This window comes from Protopterus annectens, chromosome 12.part0 (genome assembly GCF_019279795.1).
Source record: "Protopterus annectens isolate FY-2018-M chromosome 12.part0, PAN1.0, whole genome shotgun sequence".
Classification (NCBI taxonomy): domain Eukaryota; kingdom Metazoa; phylum Chordata; order Ceratodontiformes; family Protopteridae; genus Protopterus; species Protopterus annectens.
In genome coordinates this window covers 388,070,350-388,092,429 of record NC_056746.1, presented here as the reverse complement: position 1 = coordinate 388,092,429, position 22,080 = coordinate 388,070,350, and positions in this window count along the sequence as shown.

The window sequence follows — 22,080 nt, the reverse complement described above, 5'->3', positions numbered from 1 at the left end:
AGCAATACTCTGAAGATGTAAAAAAATTAGCATTAAAAATACTGCATGCTTTTACCTGCTTCTCTTTGTAAAGAAACAGGTTGACAAAGATGTGTGTAAAGAGAGGTGCTGTATGAAATAAATCTTAAAATATTAATTGCACAAGAGCAGATGCCACATTTTATTGGTTTAGGAGATCCCACTACCCACCGGAGACAAGTTTACTTCTGAAAGGCCGTATTTGCTGCAGCTACAATGAGGTATTGCCATAGCAATAAAGGCAAATATTGAACTAAGAGAACACTATGTGAAGGCAAGTATTTAGAAGAGCTTTCTGTTAGATGTTTAAAAAAGCATTTTCTAAAAGTAATGAGTGTTTAGCTTAGTGCTACACAGTTTCTATGTAAAAAACCAAACAAAAAAAAAAAAACATTTACAGAGCTGCTTCTAACAGGTGTGTGTATCTGCTGGGAAGGGAGAATGGAAGAAGGGAGTTGCTAATTCAGGGAAGACTGTGGTAGTCTGACTTTGGCCAGAAAACATGCATAACAACTGCATTATAAAAATAACACATTGAGGATTATGAGCAAATCACCGATCATGACCATTTTATTATAAGCTCGAGACATGGATGCCAGGAAAGAGATAAATGTTGGCATCCATGTTGAGAACACATAATAAAGGGTTATGAATGGTGACCCAGCCATAATTCTTTGTAGTGCATGGAGCTTTATTAGGTCCATGCAGTACTAGTTACAGACGAAAAAAATCACCAAATGTTTTGTTGGCTTTTGAAGCCATAAAGCACTTAGCGAGAACTGTTAGAAAGACATTTAAGGCATTCTGTTATTTAGAAAAAGTCTGGGACTTGTTATCAGCACAGGCAGCAGGTGGAAACCAATCTGTTTTTTAATCCTGTTACTGTTATTTGCTGGCTAGTACTGGCATGTTTAACTGCCTAGAGTGATAGCTGATCTTAACAAGTGAAGTGGGGGGTGCTTAACATTTGTTAAGCTTGGGTCTCACATTATAGAGATGTTTAACTGATTTATCAGAGATAACCATCCTGCTCCATGCACTGTAGCAGTATAATATTTAAGATAAAAGCATCAATGAGGTCCTTAAAACAGAAGACCTAAATTAATCAAGACAGAGATAAAAAGTGGCCTATAACTCCCTTTGAATGTACACACACACACACATTTCCTTTACTTTGTTAGTTTATTTTAGTCAAGGATTGTGTGAATTTATAACAACACATTCCAAACAACAGCTTGTGCTGTTGCTGAATCAGAAAGCAGAACTAGAGCCCTACATTAAAAGACTCTTCCAACAATATCAAACCACTTCACTAATTGTAATTTGTGTCTCTTTCTGTTTTTCCTTTAACAACCCCTGCTGGCTGTCAGCATCTCTTTTTCTTTTCATCTCCTTTACCAATCGTAACTTCACTTCCTTTCCTGTATTAGCCCCACCCCCACCCCTCAGCAACACATACAGACTGCTCACATATGTGGTGTCTATGTATTTCCCCTGAAAATGTAGCTCTTACTTGTTCTCGCTCTCTCTCTCATCTGAGATATCCCTACTGATGCCCCCAAGCAAATTTGTCTAGTACTTCTCATTCTGTTAGTTTCTTCTGCCTTCTCTCATAGATCCATATTAACTTATAAATCCATAGATTACTCTCCTCTTGAAGTGTCCACAAACGTTTCTTATTGTGTTAGCTCACACCTTTCTTACTTTTCCTCTCACGTGTCCCTGCTAATTCAGAGAACCTTTTCATCCCAACAACCCCCTCCAAGACTACACTCTTTCACTGACGTTCCCCTTTCTGTCTACATGCAAAGCCAGTTCTTATTGAGATTAGACAAATATTAATTAGTACATAGAGTGTGCCAGTCCTTTCAGTATATTTAAGTACCATTCAGGCATATTCATACTTACACCTCAACCTGACACAATAACCGCACACAACAAACATTGCTTACAATCAAAAGTTGATGATTTGTTTTAGATTTTGGTTAAAATTAAGTGATTTACTTGATAAATTTGAATGGTTCCATTTTCTATGTTTGATTTTGTTGCGGACATCTGTTAATGGTTGTGTTTTTGTTGTATTTATCTTTAAATAATTTTGTACTATCTTTGTTTTAAAATTAATAAAAAGTTGTTTAAAAATAAAAGTTGATGATTTGTTTAGGAGGTGAATCCTTGCAAATTCTCATAGCCCTCAACTTTGCCCAGCAATCAAGGATAAAGCCAAAAATAGATGGGGGCAAAGGTCCAAAATCAGGGAAATTTTTAAATATTACTCTAATTTACTTTGAAACTTAATGGAACAAAATGATTTCCATCAACATGCACTTTCTGAAGAATAAGAAGTATGAAACTCTAATGACTGATGGCAATCCTTACTTCTTTATCAGAAAAAAATATATTAACGGGGCACAAAACTTTACATTAACAGGGTAAAATGGGAGGCAAATTTTGGGATGTTCTACAAAATCAGAAACGGTTAACTTATCAGAAAATAATAAAAAAAAGTATGTTAAACTAGGCAACAAAACAATGTTAGGGTAAAAAAATGAGGCAACATTATGGACAGTTGAGAGGTATGCAGCTAATATTATTGTTATAAGCAGCTGCTGACATCTGATGCACATCAGCATGACAGCTGTGTATTCTGGGAACTCCAGCCCGGTGTAGGGGAGGCAGTGATCATGCACTGGATTTTTTTAGTACTTTGTTTTTCTTTTGAGAACTGCAGCAAATAACATTCTCTTCATGTTTGCCATATTTTAAAGCATTTTGGTTTTACATGTTTGTTAACTGGGTAAGCCCACTGGTCATAAATGCCCTTTTTCAGATGTGACCTGGGAGCATCTTTCTTGTTTAGTAACTTGCTCAGAGTCACACAATGGGCAAATGGAGGTGGAAGGAATCAAACGCTACCCTGGACTAACATGCTGCTCATTAAGAGCTTGTAGCATTTATCTTCTGCACTAGATGTCCCACGTTCTGTATGCTAACTGCCAGGCTTCATAAAGCAATCACACATTAGATGCAGTTTCTCCTAATATTTACTGAATTAAAGATTTGGATTGGGAGCAATGACAATCAAGGATCTTGTCAGGTGTGAGTTCACTTAGACATTACTATAGCAACAGAAGACAGGGTTTGAATTAGTTAACGCTTACTTTATTCAAACCATCTAAAAATGTCTATTGGTGCTGCAAGATTTTAGTTAGAACTGCATTTCAACAGAGGCATGAAAGTGTGTTTGTGTTTGTGTGTGTATATGTATTTGTGTGTGTGTGTGTGTGTGTGTGTGTGTGTGTGTGTGTGTGTGTGTGTGTGTGTGTGTGTGTGTGTGTGTGTGTGTGTGCGTGTGTGTTTGTATGTGTGTGCGTGTGTTTGTATGTGTGCCTGTTTGTGTGTGTGTGTGTGTGTGTGTGTGTGTGTGTGTGTGTGTGTGTGTGTGTGTGTGTGTGTGTGTGTGTGTGTGTGTGTGAGTGTGTGCGTGTGTTTGTATGTGTGCCTGTTTGTGCATGTGTGTGTGTGTGTGTGTGTGTGTGTGTGTGTGTGTTTATGCATGTGTTTGTGCGTGTGTGAAAGAGGCTGAGAAATGCCCCTAAAGTTTTGATCCTCTGGGTTGCTGAAATGATGATTTGTCTACCTGACAAATCACTGCTATTTTAAAGACTCGTTTAATCCTTCTTACATACAGTCTAAACTCAGCAGCTAGCAAGAAAAGTGAGAATGTATGTTTTGCAATCATAGATGCATACTGATTAAACTGTTTTTCTATCAGTCATAAAAACCAGTAGAAGTGAAGGTAAGAGGCCGGTGTGGAGTTGCTTATCTATAATGATGAGCTGGCTTTAACAGACAAAATCTTTGGTACATTTTATGTGAAACAGGTTTTGTAATAAACTGTATTGCTTGCTAAGTGCACACTATAAAAACAGACGTGTACTGTTATGCATTCTAAATGTAGTAAAGGCGAGTATAGATAGAAATTAGAGCAGATTGATAGCTGCACATTATAATTGAAGCTAGTAAGAATGACAGTTTCCAGTACAGAAGTGAAGTGGCTGACAGGAGTTCAAAGCATTATAGACTTTTTTCACTATTTAAATGAGTTGCAATAATTATATGCTACAAGATGATCATACGTCTAAACTGAAAAACAAAAAGAGGGGCAAAATAAAACACTAAGATGAATCAGTGTCCACTCATAGGATGACCAGGATTTCTGATTTCCTATTGCCTGGAGTAAGAAACTTGCAGTGGGTATAAGATACCAGGTTGTTCCCTGTTCTGCAGGCCTTCTACCCCAGGTTCAGAAAACTATCCATTCACTAAGATCCATTTGTGGCACAGCAGTAGTTGTGGTCATCTGTGATTATAAATGCACACGGTGCTGTGTGTATGTTATTCCTGCTGGCTGAGTGATGCACTTGAAAAAATAGCAGGCAGGATGGCCACTACTCAAAGGGAAGTATGACCTAGTCCTGATTGTGGTAGCAGCTACAGTCCCTCATCCTTCTTCTTACAATGATGAGAGCCATCCCTCACACACGGCATACAACCTAGTGTTATTTGTAACGACTCCTAACTTACTCACACACAGCCAGGCAGCAATGGGTCTACATCAGAAGATCGAAGTTTCAAAACTTTGAATCTGATATGGTCGACACGATTTACTATCATTATTTCGAAAATAAAAAAAAAAGTGTACTTATCAGCGAAGTGTTTCATCGAAAGTACACAATTCTGAATGTTCCTAAAGTCGGAAAACAGCTGTTAATGTCAAAAATGTCGCTCACTACATTTTCGACACTGAACAGCAATCCCATCCTTCCCTTAACTCCCTAACTAACTATCCTAAACTCACGTTTATGCAAGCCACCTTGCACCCCCTGTGGGGGGCTGTGCCCCCCACCCCCCAACTTAATATTCCAACTTCGAGATTGCACTACAGTGAGGAAAGGGATGTATTTCCCTAACTGCACTGTACCGCGACCCCCTTACATGAGCAAATGTTATAATTGCGAATGCACATTCCATTTGTAATAATACCGTTCGCTCACGTAACCTGCCGAAATATGAAGTATTCGAACATCTGTTGTTCGAATACTTCATAGCTGTGCAATTGCACTGTGAAATTGTAATGGTAAACCGGTCAACACCATATGATCGAAGTCTTGAAACTTCAAATCTTTTAACGGAGATATCCGTACAGTGCAGAAAAGGGAAATCTTCGCTTTGAAACTTCGAATCTTTTAACAGAGATCTCCATACAGCATGGAAAGGGAAGATTTCCCTTTTCTGCACTGTAGTGCAATCTCAGACTTGGTATATTTAAGTAGCAGGGGGGTGTGGGGCACCCCTGCTTAGAGCATTTAAATGCTTTGTTTTTGTAGGTTGTTGTGTTTTATTACATTTTCTACGTTTCAAGACTTTGATTATATGGTGTCGACCATATCAAATTCGAAGTTTTGAATCTTCAATAATGTAATATAGACCTGGCAGCAATAACCCTGTATGCACCCAAACATGGTGTGGGCACTGATCATTAATAAACACTTTCCTGCAGAAGTTTTGAGTGGTGTTTTTGTTTTCTAGGATTATGTTCCCCACAGCCTACCATTTGTATAGTGGTTGGTATCATTTGCTTCTTGTTATAAATATGTTCATGGGAGTTAATAAACATATGCCCTGTGCTATTACATTACTTGAATGGACTATCAGAGCATGTATACAGCACAGATAAATAAAACTGCCACATGGTGGACATTCGTCAATGAAATGAACATAAACTTTAGGCAATAAAACCATTAAGACAGCAAGAAAATATAACTCCTTGTCAGTTATTAGTGGCAATTTGGATTTCTCACAGCATAACAAGATTATCAGCTAAAGCTATTACAATGGATTGGCCTCATATGAGAAAGCAGTCACTGGTAGGTTTTGTTAGCTACCCCCATACGATCCATTTATGAGGTATGTGATACAGCATTGCACAGCTGTATGCTTGCAAAGGTACTAAAGCAGTAAAGAAACAATAGAATGGCAGCAAGATGCCAGGGAATCTTTTTGGGCTAGGCTTACCTAGGCTCCAGGGCTGATAGCCTAGTACATACCTAACAGGGTACTTTACTGGAATGAGGAAAGGTAGAAAGTGCTTAGGTAGTGAATAGAGGCCGAAGGAACTGATGATGTACTCTTTGAGCCACCTCCTCCCAAAAAATGCATGCAAAATGAGTTCATAAAAATACCTGGATTTCTGTTTCATTGACAAACATATAGTAACAAAAGGTACTGGAGTGAGGTATTAGAAGGCTGACATTAATGGAGGAATTCTATCCTTTTGGAATGGCTTATAAAACAGACCATCAGTTGTCCTTCACTACAAAACTTTATAAATGTAGACTGACTTTTTAAGGAGAGATGTTATCAACTTTAAGCTAGTGGTACATGTTATTCTGGTATAAGAACTAATATGTGATGGCCATTAGTTTGCTTAAGCATGTAAAATGGATTGACCTTCATCTTCATTATGAGTCACAAGTTATTGTCCATTCAACCTACCAAGTGTGTCTCAGTAATTAGTTTTTCTGTCCCCAAACCAATATGCCTGTGACTAGCTCTAACATCTCCAAATGCGAGTATAGTCAGAGCATAAGAATTGGTGCCAGTCTCTGCCTGCATCTGACAGAACAGTGATCTAAGTCTCCCCTGCAACAGTTTACCGAGTGTATCAGTGTAGACATTGTCAGAGCTCCTTTCATATCCCTTTTCATACAGCATCCAATGAAACCAGCCCGGGAACACTGTTCTCCCTGCCCAACTCTGCTCTAAGCACATGTGAATGTGATGCACAGTAATTGTGTTATATGGAGTACTGCTGGGTAGTTTTAGGTAAGATACCATGTTAACATGCTGCATTAATTCCAATGCTACACCATAACACTGCAATGTGAAGTAACTTATCCCCCCTTTTGCAGCATTATAAATATTCTAGGTAACACTTTCTGCATTGCAAACAACCAAAGGGCAAAACTATCTAACACCACAGGACATTGTACATGAATTCAAGATTAAAAGATCAGATCTTATGCTATACACAGAAAAAGTGACATTTTGTTTTTTAAACACAAATTAATCTAGACCATTTGCACAGAACAAGCTCTCTGAAAGGCAATCGTAGAGTATGTTTTTTATAAATTACCACAAGGCTTTGTAACCTCAGAGTTACTTATATTAAAGAAGTGATGCAGTTTTCTTTGTATTTCTCTCTTCTACTTATATAAAATACTGAGATTCATAGGTAAATTAGTTATATGTACTTACTAGGCTATTGATCTGTGAGGATCCTTAGAAGCATAGACATTCATTCTACTGAAGCTTTTGACCCTTATATTTTAAGTAAGAAACACAGAGCAGAACATTAACATGTAGCTCCTATCCATGGGGAACAAGGGTACTAAACCAGGGGTAAATTAGCACTTACCCATTGATTCACCCAGATTACATTTGAATAGTGAGAGAAGTACTTTGCTTTATGAGAACAGGAAGATGATTCCAAGGAAGTTGTGCTCTCTGTGATAGATATTTATCCTTCCAGCATCTTTTGTTGATGTTACAAATGAGATTTAAATCCCTGAGCACCAAAATATATGGTATAAGAGAAAACATATGTATATATCAAGCATAACTGTAGGCATTAAAAGCTCATTAATGCTCTATTCTAAATTATTTTTTTCAACATGCATTAAGTCAACTTGTTTTGAAAATGCACACTGTAATATTCAAGTAAATACTTGATGACTGCATGCACTCTGCAAAAAAACTTCCTTTTAGGTTGTCTCTTCATTTTTTCTTATATGAATGTGCAAATAACTTGATTCATAAACAAACTCAAGAAATACTTCAAAACTCATCAGTTATGTGTTTGCACTAACCTGACTTGTGGCCTCTCTATTATTTAGGTGGCTTACCTTTAACTACTTCTAACTTTTTTCTACTACACCATTTCAGGAAGGGTCAGTTGTATAACTGCTGCTCAATGTGTCTTAAACCTGAATGTAATGTTATGTATATATAACTTTGAAAATAATGTTATGTTTTGTAAAGTGTTTTATAATAAGTTAGTACTATATGTGCTAAATGCTGGTATTGCTTATGACAGTAATCTGTTTGAAACTAGCATTTACTGAATGTTCAACGTGTATTATTATCTTGGAGCTTTTCTCCCTGGGCCTCCACTAAAAATGGACATTATCCAGTCGGGACTATCCCGGTCAACAAATGTAAATAAAATAAATAAATAATTTTATATTTGAACTATTTCCTGTCTCTTTTGTGAATCTTATTCATGATATGTTACTGGTTTATTTAATTATGTAAGGAAACATATTTAGATATATACACCAGTCCAAAAGTAATATAGTTTTCCTAAAAAAAAAATCTTTGTCTAAATGTGAGCGAATTACAAACTATATTTTATTGGGTTCTCTCGGCTTTTTCAATAATAAGGTAAAATAGTCAGACAAAGCTATTTTAGTGAATACTGTTTTAAAGTCTGGAGGAAAAAGATGTAGAAAGAACCAAAGAGATCAGGTTAAACATTATCTGGAAGAAAAATTCAGACAGAAAAATATAAAGCATGTAAAGGAGTTACCAAATAATACAGGCAAGCAAAGAAAACAGACAGGAATAAAGTTGAAAAAAGGGAATGAAAGATTATAAGAAGTGTGATGAGAATTTGAGAATACAGAGTATACTTGTAGCACAAGAAAGGGAACATTACCAACCCATGGGAATGCATCAAAGAAAGGCATAGGGCATATCGTCCCGGGATATTGGCTTGGTTTAGAAAGTCAGCCCTGTGGGGAACTGAGTACACTGCACTCAGTCTTTCAAAAAAGCAAAATGCCTTTACTACAGTACAGGCTTGCCTCTTTAAACCATAATTTGAATAGCAGTTACCTTCACTCAGATAAAAATGGAAAGATGAAAGATTTTGTGTATATCCCAGTCTATCAATTGCTTCCTCTCTCAGCCACTGCCGTAGTTCATTATGTTTCAGTCTCTCGCTGTAACATAGCACTGTTACTTTGAGAAAGTGAACAGCTTTAATCATCCAGAAATGGCTTCCCCTGTTTTAGCTATCTGTCACAGTGAAAGCACAGTACCTGTGTTTCCAGGAAGAGAAGAGCTTTGATCATGTAAAATAACACAAGCCTTCCACTGGTTCATCTTGCTCAAAGTTCTTGTTTAGATTCAAGGGAATCTTCCTTTCCAGAATGTGTTAAACAGTGCTGAGGAGTTCCTCTAGCAAGCTGACTCTTTACAGCATGCATTCCTTATTAAGCTATCAGACTGGGCAAATAGGGTTATCTGTTGTAAAACAGGTTCTAGGCAAGTCAGCTTACTTCTGTTACTGCATTGTGTGCCTCAGCCACAACAAGCTTTTTAGGGTCTCAGCCCCCCCCTCCCCCCCCCATCACCATGCAACAGACCTTATTTAAGTACGCTGAATAAATGAAAGAATACACATTTGCAAGACAGAACACAAGGAATTATGGGAATATGTAACAAACTATACTGAGGAAAATCTAAGGATAAAAGAGTTGAAGTACTATAGATAAAGACTTTCGGCTTTTACCGGTTAGGGGTTGCCACAGCAGAACTCCAGTCCGCTCATGACTGGCAGTGGATTTTTATGGTGCCGAGTTGCCAGCTCAATGCTCAACTTTCAACGAAGGCATGCCCATTCACGCTCTCACCTACCTGCATGTCTTTAAAGTCACTTGACCACGGGGAGGACATGCACTATAGATAAGGTACATAAAACAAATGTAGGATTTTAGGAAATGAAAATGCATTATGACAGCTAAAAGTAGAATCTAAATTAAAGGAAATAAAAAGAAAGGATGATAAGCCACAAAGCACTACAGATTATTATAGTCACTATTTTTTCATTCTCTGATGCTCTGATTCTATGACACAAAAGTCTGAGAACCAGGTCTTGGTGGCTACAAACAGTGGGTAGTCTAATGTCAAGCAAATATGGTGTTCACACTGGCACTGTTAGCATACTTAAAACCAAAAGACTGACTGGGGAAAAGAAGGAACAGCTGGTAGTTCTCTTCCCTTCCCTTCAGATATGCATAAGGGGTTCCCTGTTCATCTTAGCATAATTCTGGTGTTTAAAAAACTTTAATAAGCTTAAAAATATTACTGTTCTTTCAAATGAAAGTGCATCCAACAGGAGCTAAGCTATACAAAAGCTATATCAGATTATATGTATATATATATATATATATATATATATATATATATATATATATATATATGGGTCTACTTCAAAACATCTAAATCCCATAACATCTAATTTCATAACATTGAGACCAGTACATCTAAAACCCATAACATCAAATTTCATAACATCTAACACTACAAATCACAAGAAAATAACATCCCCTCCACATATAATGACACCAAACTACCAACACACTTTTTACTACATTTCTGCAGGGGGGCAAGCCCCCCTGCACCCTCACACCCCCCCGTAAATTAAATATACCAACTCCAAAATCGCACTACAGTGGGAAAAAGTTAATTTCCTAACAATACTGTTAAATGTGGAGGGGATGTTATTTTCATGTGATTTGTAGTGTTAGATGTTATGAAATTTGATGTTATGGGTTTTAGATGTTTTGAAGGGGACATATATACATATATATATATATATATATATATATATATATATATATATATATATATTAAGATAACAGTAAAAGAAGCTGCAATGTACTTGCTTTTTTTCTGTAAATCATAGTGGATGAAAAATCTATAAATGGAATATAATTGCATTTGTCAGTGTGAATCCTTACTTCACCAATGCATGCACTTGTAAGATTAATGCTTCCTGGAGGTAAGGAGCTAAGTTAAAGGTTATTTCATTATGTAGACTCTGGCTTGCTAAATCTTCAACCTCTCCAATAACCATAGAAACAAAAAAAGTATCATGCATGATTTGAATCCAAGCAAATGCCACAGGAAATCCTGTTTGGTACTTTTGTAGGCAGGGACAGACTGTTAACTTATTTATTTTATTTTACATTTGTTTACCGGTATAGTCCGACTGGGCACAGGTCCATTTACAGTGGAGGCCCGGGGAGAAAAGCTCCGTGCAAATAACAATAATAGTTAAAACATGTGATACAAGTTACATACATAAAAAAATATATAAAAAAGAAATAGTAGGCATAAGGCATTTCAAGCATGTTTTGCATACAGAAATAGAAAGTCTCAAAACATGCATAAAAAATTATGTTTTGAAGTTACCAGTAGTAATTCCTGAGTTGTAGCATAACAACAGAAATCTATGAGAGCAGCTGGTTGTTAGATGTTATATGAGGTAGGGGTTTTATGTGATGCATGGGCATAGCCAAGAATTTACGGGTCTATATTATAAGCCGGAAAGACCTTTTCAGCAAATACGAAAACAGTGACACATATTGCATGAACCACGAAAACACCAAACGCCCTAAACCGCAAAATTCAAAATGTCGAATCGTCATAGCTGGCCCTTCTGCGATATAGCTCCTTAAGGTAAGTGTGCGATAGTTACAAACCTTAGGGTTAGGGTGCAGGTTAAGGTAAGTGCATAGATAGTAATGTATGCAAGGTTTAGTGTAGGGTTAGAAGTACGGTTTTGTTTAGTGTATGTATGTGGTTTATTTATTTTGTTTGGGTAGGTAGTATGCACTGGCAGTGAGGTTGGCTAGCTATGACGATTCGAGATTTTGAATTTCACGGTTTAGGGTGTTTGGTGTTTTCACAGTTCGCGCAATATGTGTCACTGTTTTTGTATTCGCTGAAAAGGTCTTTCGTGCTTATAATATAGACCCGAATTTAGTAGATGTGCTTTTGGAGAGTTTTTAAACTGAGTAGTTGAAGGAGCAGAGGTTAGAGTAGGGGGAAGATTGTTCCAATTCCTGGCTATGTTGTGGGAGAACAGAGCTTTACCTGCAGAGTTATTGGCTGTAGAGACACAGAGGAGAGATTTTTCAGATGAGCGGAGGGGGAGATTTGACACGTATTTGGTTAGAAATTGTTTTAGGGAATGGGGTTTTGTTAGGATAATTCATAATATTGTAGGCAAGTATTAGTTGGTGATAGTTAAGTAGTTCAGGTAGTTCTAACCATTTAAGCTCTCGTAATGCTTGACAGTGATGAGTTTTGAAGATGGAGTTACTAGTGAATCTGGCAATTTTATTGTAGCATGACTCAAGTGACTCAAGGTCCTGTTTTCTTGTGTGGGTAAGGATCGGTACAGCGTACATAAGGGTGGATAGTAGGTGTGTTTGGGCTTTTGTAATTCTTGCCTGATCAGATAGGAATTTTCTATGCCTGTATAGTGTACCCATTTTTTGTGGATCTTTTTGCTTGTTTGTGATATATGGACATCAAATAGTAGTTTATTGTCAATTTTTACACCAAGGAGTTTGGTGTGGTCGGTGGGAGAGATATTAGTACCATTTTTGGATGTGATTATGGAAGGTTGATGGGTGGGTTTAGTTTTGTTGGGAGCGAATATGAGTAATTTGATCTTGTTGTGATTGAGGATGAGTTGGATCTGGGTAATCCAACTTTCCACTTAGGTAAAGGATTTCTGAGGGAGTCTTTGTAGGGTAGTGAGTGACGGTGCGGAGCACATCAGGGTTGAGTCATCTGCATATTGTATAAGTGTGGCATGTTGGGTGGAGGTTGGGTGAGTTACTTGAGACAGTTACTGCAATTCAGACACTTGATCTGCCTGCTGGAACATACATTTGTGGCACATTCAACTGCCTATAAGGACTTTGAAATTCATTCTGATTCAGAAAGCCATACTCGTAAGTTTATCTTTTTATTTAAGTCAGTTAGAAACTAGTTAGTTGATAGTGTTTTCTGAAAATTATCTATTTCGTTTTTTCAATTCTTTGTGTAGGTTTAGTACTGTTTACATATTTATTTTGTAAAGGAATTGATTTAACTTATTTATTACAGGTAAAGAATTGTATTATTTAACTTTAAATGCTTGCAGCCGATGGCTTAAACTTTAGCTTCAGAGTTTATTGCATTTTACAAATGTCCTTTCAAATATATGTTGTCTAATGTTTGGTTGTGATTACTGTACTCACTGCTAATTGCTACTATTTGAATATTTAAAGGGTTGCATGTTTTAATGATAAGGAGTAAGGTATATTCCTGTATATTCTTGTTTTGTTAGTTTTTATTGAGCACTGTCATCCTGTATTTTGATACAATATAACTTCATCAGAATGACTCATTAATTTCACAAATCTCCTTATATATACAGTACTGTTAATTAACTCAATTAAATGTGTATTGAATGTGATAGTAATCAATTAAATATAAGAATCAATTGAAATGTTACAACTTAAGAAATAACATTTAATTTAAAACCTTTATATAAGAACAACAATTTCCTAAACTCTGTATATACTAAAGAATATCTGCATAAAGCATTATTTTTGTTTATTTTTTATTTTAATGGTATAATTATGCTGATAAATTCTCTCCTGAAATAAATGTTCACTTTTGCCTATTCAAAAAAAAAACATCTCATGTAATACATTTGTGATATATACAACATGTTGTATAGTACAATTACATCTTCCATTCATGCCAGTTGTGCGGTCATACCTCACAACTAGGGCCTTCCCCTATATATATACAGCTACTTTGTCTACAATGACGACATTCAGACATTTTGAGTACACAAACTCCACTTTCACCATTGTTATCATAACACTCCAAGTATTTTCTCATACTTTCTGCTGTTTTAACCACAAACCATGGACCAGTTCTAAGGGTATCTACCACACATTGATCCCGTTAAAGAAACACTCAGCTCTTTTCCAGTATTTTTTAATCATGCCACTATCTGTAAAACTGTTGCCTTATTGTACAATAAGGAACTCACTTCATCTGTTGCATTCTGTTTATTAAAGATCAAAGGCTTACTTAGTTTTGGAGAATTGTCTCACCCCCCACCCCCCACCCATTCTACACAATGTGTGAATGTATGTGTATATTAATTGCTTTAATTACTGTTGGTAAGAGTTTACTGGAAAGTACTGGGCTCAGTCTGATACTCACGTAACTAAGGGGAGCAAGTGATAATAACTTTGAATGTTAGCTGTATAGTTCAAACTTAACTGAGTGTGTCAAAGTTTGGTTATTACCTAGTACAGCAGGTCACATTTACTGTCCACCCTTAAGGCCAATTGTCCTTTTCATATTACCTAGAAACAGAGGTGGGATTAAAACCAAGTATTGCTGGTTCTAGTGCCTATGTCTTTTGCAGCAGCACTGTGAGTGTTAAAATAGCCCCTGTCCATCACAACTGGTATATATGGCTCATGGTAGAATAGCCAGGTAAAGTAGGTTACGACAGAGCTCAAAGTAAATGGAAGCAAATGCTTAGAACTTTTTAAATATTCTACATGTGATGCACAGAATAAGCCAGATGACTCCCAAGAACATAGTTTCTCCATATAATAACCCCAGAAACCCACAACTCAATGCTTACCTCTCAGTGGGAGCTAGTGGACAGTGGAATATTGCACAGGGCATTATGGCAAGAAAATTAAATTCAGTTACTAGAACCATTAGCCAATGAATTGGGAGGGTGGCCTAATGGTTAAGGTGTTTGCCTTACAAACACAAGGTACAGCGTTTGAATCTCACAGGGGATAATTGGCTAGGCTTAAAATGGCTTGCAAGGGCAGTTAGCCTAGTACTAGTCTATGAACCTATGAACCTATTACAAAGGAGATTACTGCATGAAAATGAAAGTAAATTACAAGAAAGAGCCCAGAGAATGTCTACCAAGATGGAAATGGATGTACGGCTGTATAAATGCATGGATGGGAAGATTTGTGCTGAGAAGCTGTTATTGTCAGATCTGTCCTCCCCTGCATTTAGGAAAGGAAAAGGGGACATGATCTCAGTCCATGAACTAATCAAAGTAAACAGTGGAAGAATCAAGCTAAAAAGAAAAGACAGAGGTGGTAGATGTGAGTCATGAGATCGAGATTAAAGGGCTAAGTTGCACACTTAACAAAATACTTCCTCAGAGAAAGGATGGTGGATTGAAGCAGGTATTCTGACTGAATGGTATGATGTGATACAACTGACTTTATCAAAAAAATTCAAAAGCAAATGGAGGACTATAGTGACAAGAAAGGGCAGAGAGTACTGCTGGGTGCTTGCTGCAACAGCTGGACAGACTACACAGAGCTTCAATAGTCTTCTTCTGTATTACATGTGTATTCATATAGGTAGGGAAATGCAGGCAGGAGGGGTTTGTGGTATTGACTGTTGGGTTGCAGCCCCTTGAAATAAAACATAGTTCCAATTACTTTATTTTTATTATTTTTAATTGCTATTTTTTTTTTAATTTTAAAAAGGCCACTGTTCCCATTTTCATGAATCAGAACTTTGTGCATGTAAATGCATGGGATCAAAGTTTCACTTTCTTGGAAAAAAAATATGTGTGTGTGTGTGTGTGTGTGTGTGTGTGTGTGTGTGTGTGTCTATAGATATATATATATATATATATATATATATATATATATATATATATATATATATATGTATGTGTGTGTGTGTGTGTGTGTGTGTATGTATCAGCTTATTCATCACAGCTGTTTTGATAAATAGTCCTGTGTTATTGCAGGTCTTCCTGCATTTTGGAAACAGCTGAAACTCCACTTTAGAGGATGCTGAATGGGCTAGTTTAAGAAGCAGCAAAAGGTACTTTGATTGGATCATACTGTCTCAGGTGTCTGAGACAGTAAGAAGTGAAGGGAGTGGATGATGATGAGTTATACATGCGAGTAATTGGTGTGTTTGTGTGTGTGTGTGTGTGTGTATGCACGTGTAAATGTGTATGTTTTTATTTAAAGTTTTGTCCATTTTTTTAAAGATGACATTGTATGCCGATGAGGACTGCAAGTACTCTTTTTGTTGTTGTTGTTTTTAGTGTGTGTGCGTGTGTTTGTGTGTGCGCGCACTTAAACAGAGGGGGAGTTTGCAGTGGTTGATTGTGCATGGTTCTGAGAGCAGCATGTGGAAATAAATTCCTGGACTATTATTTATGTATTTATTTATTCATGTGATCAATAGCAGAAGTATAAGTTGTACACAGTCATGTGAGCAGCTGTAGTGGTGGTCACATATATGTGTGTGTAAGGTAGGTGAAATGGGTTACATTATGTGGTTCTGATAGCAGCTAACAGAGTTATATTCCCACTCCATTACCCATTACATATATATTTGTTCATTAATTCAATTAAAAGTAAAGATCTGCAATTCACACAGTCATACAAGTGGTACTGCACACAATAGGAGTCTGTCTTTGGCAGTTTGGGCAGGATCATTGGCACATTGGTAAAATGAGTAGTTTCACCATCTCATGAGGTTTTGGCTGAGATTTCTTCTGTGTAGAACCTGCATATACACCCTGTCTCATTTTTAATTTTATCCTGGTGCTGTGGTTTCCTTTCTTTGTCCCCCCCAACTATATAATACATGACTGTGGCCATCCATGGTTTTCATAACACCAGAGGGATACACAGAAATTAATTATTTTGTGTGGTTAGAGACGCAGACACAAGTCCTAGATAGGATTTGTACATTCTTGCATGCATTTATCTTCAGATTGTATTAGAAACTACTATTTTATCAGCTTTAAGTATTAAGCTTTGGACACAAAAATGTGTTTCTTTACTCAAGTTTTGCTTTGGCCATTGGATTAAAAGGTTGAAGAAGTCTTACTATGTACCTCAGATCATTTAGAATCTTATAACTTCTTGGGGGTGTGCTAGCCAACCTTAGACCCTTAGCTTAATTCTCTTATTTCCTCCAGAGTTATTACAAAGCAGTGTTGGCCAGTAAGGGTGTGTTGAAAGGATCGAGGAAAATTCTAAAAAAATGTTGAATAAAACAAAAAAGAAGCAAACTTTCTCAATGATTTTAGGCAATGATGGGGGAATAGTGTAGTGGCACTGTGATGGTGCAGAAGGGACCAGTGTACAACAGAGAGTGGGGGGCAATGTTGTCCTTTATCTGGGTTTCTACTTCACTTAAGCTTGGCCCTGTTTGTGACATTCAGACATTTGAGGTATATACAGTCAATAAAGCAGTTAGAATGCATGTGTACTGAGGCAATCTGGGGATGAAAGTGAGTGATCCCATTGGATCACAGGTAAAAGGACATTAACCTGATATAATATAGCCCAACCCTTCAGCCCCCCCTCCCCCCCTTACTTTGAATTCACCAGGCACCACTGAATGCAGGCCCATGAAGGATCAAAGGTGGCATCTTGGGTTCACTAAGAGAGAGAGAAACAAAACTGATCAATTTAAATATGGTAATTTGGAAGTACACAGGGTGCTAACAGAGAGAAAAAAGCCAAAAGAAAATAAATTGGAGAAATAGGTTTTTCAGTAAAAATATAAAAAAATAAAAAAATAAAAACAGAAATGTCATAGAGAATACTACAAAATAAAGTTTTAATTTTAATGACAGGAAAATTAAAAAAAATATATTGATTTAGCTGTATTGAAACAAACTGATTATGATGCATATGTTATAGATTCTATTACTAGAAAGGCAGAATCTCTGATTTAAAGTATACTTTTGTGGGTTATCTGAAGATACAGACCTAACACCCTGAGAAGAAATATTTGATACAATGCAGTAAAATAAAAAGGCTGTGGCAACATATGTCTTGTCTGTCCTCCACTTCACTTCACTACATCTAAGGAAAAAAGTATGAAAATATAATTAATAAAGTTTATAGAATTTGTTAAAATAGGTCATGGATGTGATGGGTGGACCAGACGAAAAGGTAAATAGGAAGGGTAGATGAGCAGTGCCCACTAGGGTATGATGAATACTAGATTAGAGTAGGCCAGTGACTTGACCTATACTGCTGGTAAGGAGCAGATAGGAACCATCTTCAAGAGTATCTGTAACCAGTCTTTGATGGAGAATAACCGTTGAAAGAGTAAAATGCAGTAGTGCACAGAGATTGTTCAGGGGGATGGAGCCACACTCTCTGTTGGTCACCATAGATGGAGTTGTGTCCCATTCATCAGTAATGCTAGGGGAGACTTTAGTACTATAGTAGTCACTATCATATCATTTGGCACATGCAAATGTCCATCCATATCACCAGGTAGATCGAGCTTAGGACTACAATAGTAACAGGCATGGAAGAGGTTTGTGTAACGTAACAGTCACGTGGAAGAGCAGAGACAGTATATGAGCAAACTGTTCCATTTCTATACAGGGTAGACAGGTTCTGGTGTGCTACTGAGATCTTGTGATGGGCATTGCATACATCTATTTTAAAATAAAATGTTCTTATGCTTTAATGCATAGTTATGAAATAAGCACTTGAGATGGGCAGTGTATACATCTATTTTAAAATAAAATGTCTGTATGCTTTAATGCCCAGCTATGAAATTAGTTGGTGTTGCATTTGAATTGAATCTGTATTATGTGTAAAGATAAGCTTTGTTTTAAATGAATACATATATTCTAGGATTCATTTCAACACTGAATATTAGAAGAACATTCATTTTCAGAAATGAGTTGTTAAATGGCTGCTAATATTGTCCTTTAAATTCTTCAGACTCTTGAATGTTACTTTGAATAGAGGCAACTGGAGGACCTAGAACTGACGTACTGCCACCCTACCACTGGTGTGGAAATGACCACTCTGCGTGACACAGCTTTACCATATTTTTTCATAATGCATATGAAAACTCCTCTGTTTGAGCTCTCATGTACATGGAAAGGTAGGAAACTCAACCTGCAAAGTAATAACCCTGTGCTGCCATGCATTGCTTGTAAAAGAACTAACTCACAAGGATTGCACATATGATTTGATAACGCTTCTTATAAGCAAGAAGATCTTGCTGGAGAAGTCTTATTGTCACTTCCACAAAGATAAAACGATAGTATATCTGAGAGTGATGAAGTGCCATTCCAAAAGCAATGAGTGAATTTACATGACCTTGTTTCTCTAGCCTGATCCCTCTCAACTGTCCAGACTTTCGCAGAATGTCCAGATTTTTTGCCTCATTTTTGGTCTGCTCCTTATAAAATTTGTGATTTTCTGGGAAAACACTGTGATGACTGGTGATTGATGTCACTAAATAATGACATACATTTGAGTTTCAGGCTTCACATCCTGCAGAAAAATGCATGTTAACACAAACCCTCTTATTCTAGCAATGTTCTAAGTTTATAAAAGTGATATTTAAAATCTGCCCTTATTTGTAGGCCTTTCCCCCCTCCATTTTGTCAGGCTTTTTCCAGATTTCTAGCACTAAAACGTTGAGAGGTGTGCCCTGCAGTAGTACAACAGCATTGAGCCTAAGTGTATCAAGGGAATTTAAATAACTTTCTGTCTTTGGTTATTAATGTTTTTCGGTGCCTTTTGGTGCTTGTTTAATAATATGACCTGTGTGATAAATGCCTTTATCACCGATTGCAGGAATGCCATTTATTTAATGGACCATTAGCCCTTTCTCAATGTCTAATTGGAAGTAGAATAAAAATATTGTGTGTGAAATATAATATTAGGAGAATGTACAACTAAGTGGAAGGAATTAAAAAAGTTATAATAATTTAGTATAGAGATATGTTTTATGTACAAAGCCAAGGAGATGTTCAAATTATTAATGAAATGAAGTGGGATGATTAATTTTTTAATATAATAAAAACTGAAACAATTTTAACGGAAGACAAAATATTGTAATGAATTTTTCAAACACTGTAGCATGGATACTAAAGGTAATTGCTTTTAGTGAAAACCTATTGTAAATTGACTGTTCGTAAGAATTTGGGCCACTGCAATATTTCAAATATGCGCTTGCTTTTTGTATGAATAAGAAGAACCTTTGAGTCCAGTTTGCCAATTGCCATATTAGGATGAGTGGAAGAGAGTTAGATGCTGTTTCCTATGTTGTCAAAACCTTTAAGAGTCTTGACACATTTCATCAAGCATCGTATTTATCCTTAATATTTATGGTAGCTTTTTAATTACTGAATGGAAAATCCTGCAACTCAAGGCCCTTGCAAGGCTTCCATGAAACGGTATTTAAATGAAGAATCCCTTTAGATGCTCCCCTATCTGGCTCCTGCTGCAGTTTAACCTGTCCAAAAGTCACAAAAGACTGAACACTGCTGGAGTCAAACACCTTCTGTTTATTTAAAACACCAAACACATAAAAGATGAGCGCTTTCGGGCCTCTGCCCTTCATCAGATACAGGCAGTTTAACCTGTAAATGAAGTACCTGTCACAATACAAGTAATGAAAGTTGTGGGTTCAAATCCCTTCATGTTTGTATGCCATGTCTTCTAGTTAGTTCAGAGGATGAAGGCTATGAGCTGCTAATGAGTTACTTCTTTCTGTCCAGGGGTTTGTTTCCCACAGTCTCCATTTGCTTATAGTGTGACACTGTGCAAATCACTTAACTAGACAGTGATGTGGGCTGTTAAGAAAATTGGGCTAGACTCCTCATTGGTCTCCTGGACTGCATGCCTCCTAACTAACTGTGAGTATTAGTACAGCCATTAAAACTAACCTAGTAATAAAATATTTAGTTCTTTCTGTCTACTGATTACCTTTTTATTAAATTCAGCAAATAATGAAACTACATATGTGAGTCATTGCAAAAACATGTTATTGAAAATGGATGACCTAGTTTACAGAATGAACCAGAAAACTGACAAATAGTAAAGAACTGTGTACAAAACTTGCAGTTTTCCATAAGGAGCTACATGCTTCTTTAAATTAATGTCTTAATACTCACACAGAGCTGGGTATCCCAGTGAAATATTGACTTCAGTCAGGACAACAGCAAGTGTCTAGATGAAGAATATAGCTCTTCGCTCATCCCTTTCTCTGCAGAACCCTGCCAAATGGCTCCTCTAACAGTACCCAATCTGCCCATTCATTCAGCAGGGGTGAGAGGGGGGCTTCTCCAGGTTAGACAAGAGCTCTACATCCTCCTCCTTAGGAAACCCAATAGACTTGGATGGTGCAGTCAGGTGGTAGGGAGCAGGTCATCTAATGGGTCCTGAGGAATAGTCTTTACCTGGACGTCTATTTCCTTTGTGGCTCCCTTGAGTTGCACAATGCTGCCCAACTTCATTAAGTCATGCATGTCACTGCATGCAGTACTACCGGTGCCAGGCACTTCTTGGCGCCATGTGGTATGCTGTACAGGTGCAGCACCCAGTGCTCCAACTTGGTGTCTCCCTAATGATAAGAGACCCCCCCCCCCATTGCTGGATGGGCAAGATGTCAGTGGCTACTCATTACCATCCTCCCCAGTCCTATTTCTGCAGAGCCTGTGCTGCTACTTGGACATGTGTCATCTGGAGGTAGGTTGTGAAAAGGTAGTTTTATCCATAGAATTTGCAACTAAATTGATTGTTTTTCCTCATTTTTGATGGATTAAAAATTAAACAAGAATATTTGGCAAGGGAAAAGAAGAAAGATATATTTCCATACCTGGTAAAAAATGGTTAAATATAACAACTGTGTAATAACAGAATTAAAAAATAAGAAAGGAGAAATAAAGCACTATTAAAAAGATATGGTCATCATGAAGGTTTAGGCCAAGAAGTTTACAGAGAAAGTAGCGCTGAAGGTAATAATTTATGGGATGTGAAGATTTTAATTTTTTGTAGAAGCAATTGAAGGTTTGAAAACTAAGATTACTTTGAATGAACTGGATAATGTGTTTAAGGTATTAAAGGTTGGTTCATCAGCAGGGAAGGATGGTATAGGTTATGATGTTTATAAAAATGTAATGAGTCAACAATACCCAGCTTTCTGTATTGGGAAAACTGACAGAAGGTTGAGGGAGCGTGTCTATGAACACTTATACCACATCAGTTGGTCTAAACAGGACAATGCCCTGGCTAGTCATATTAGAGACCAACCAGATCACAATTTTAAGTTCAGAGCAATTGATTGTATTTTATC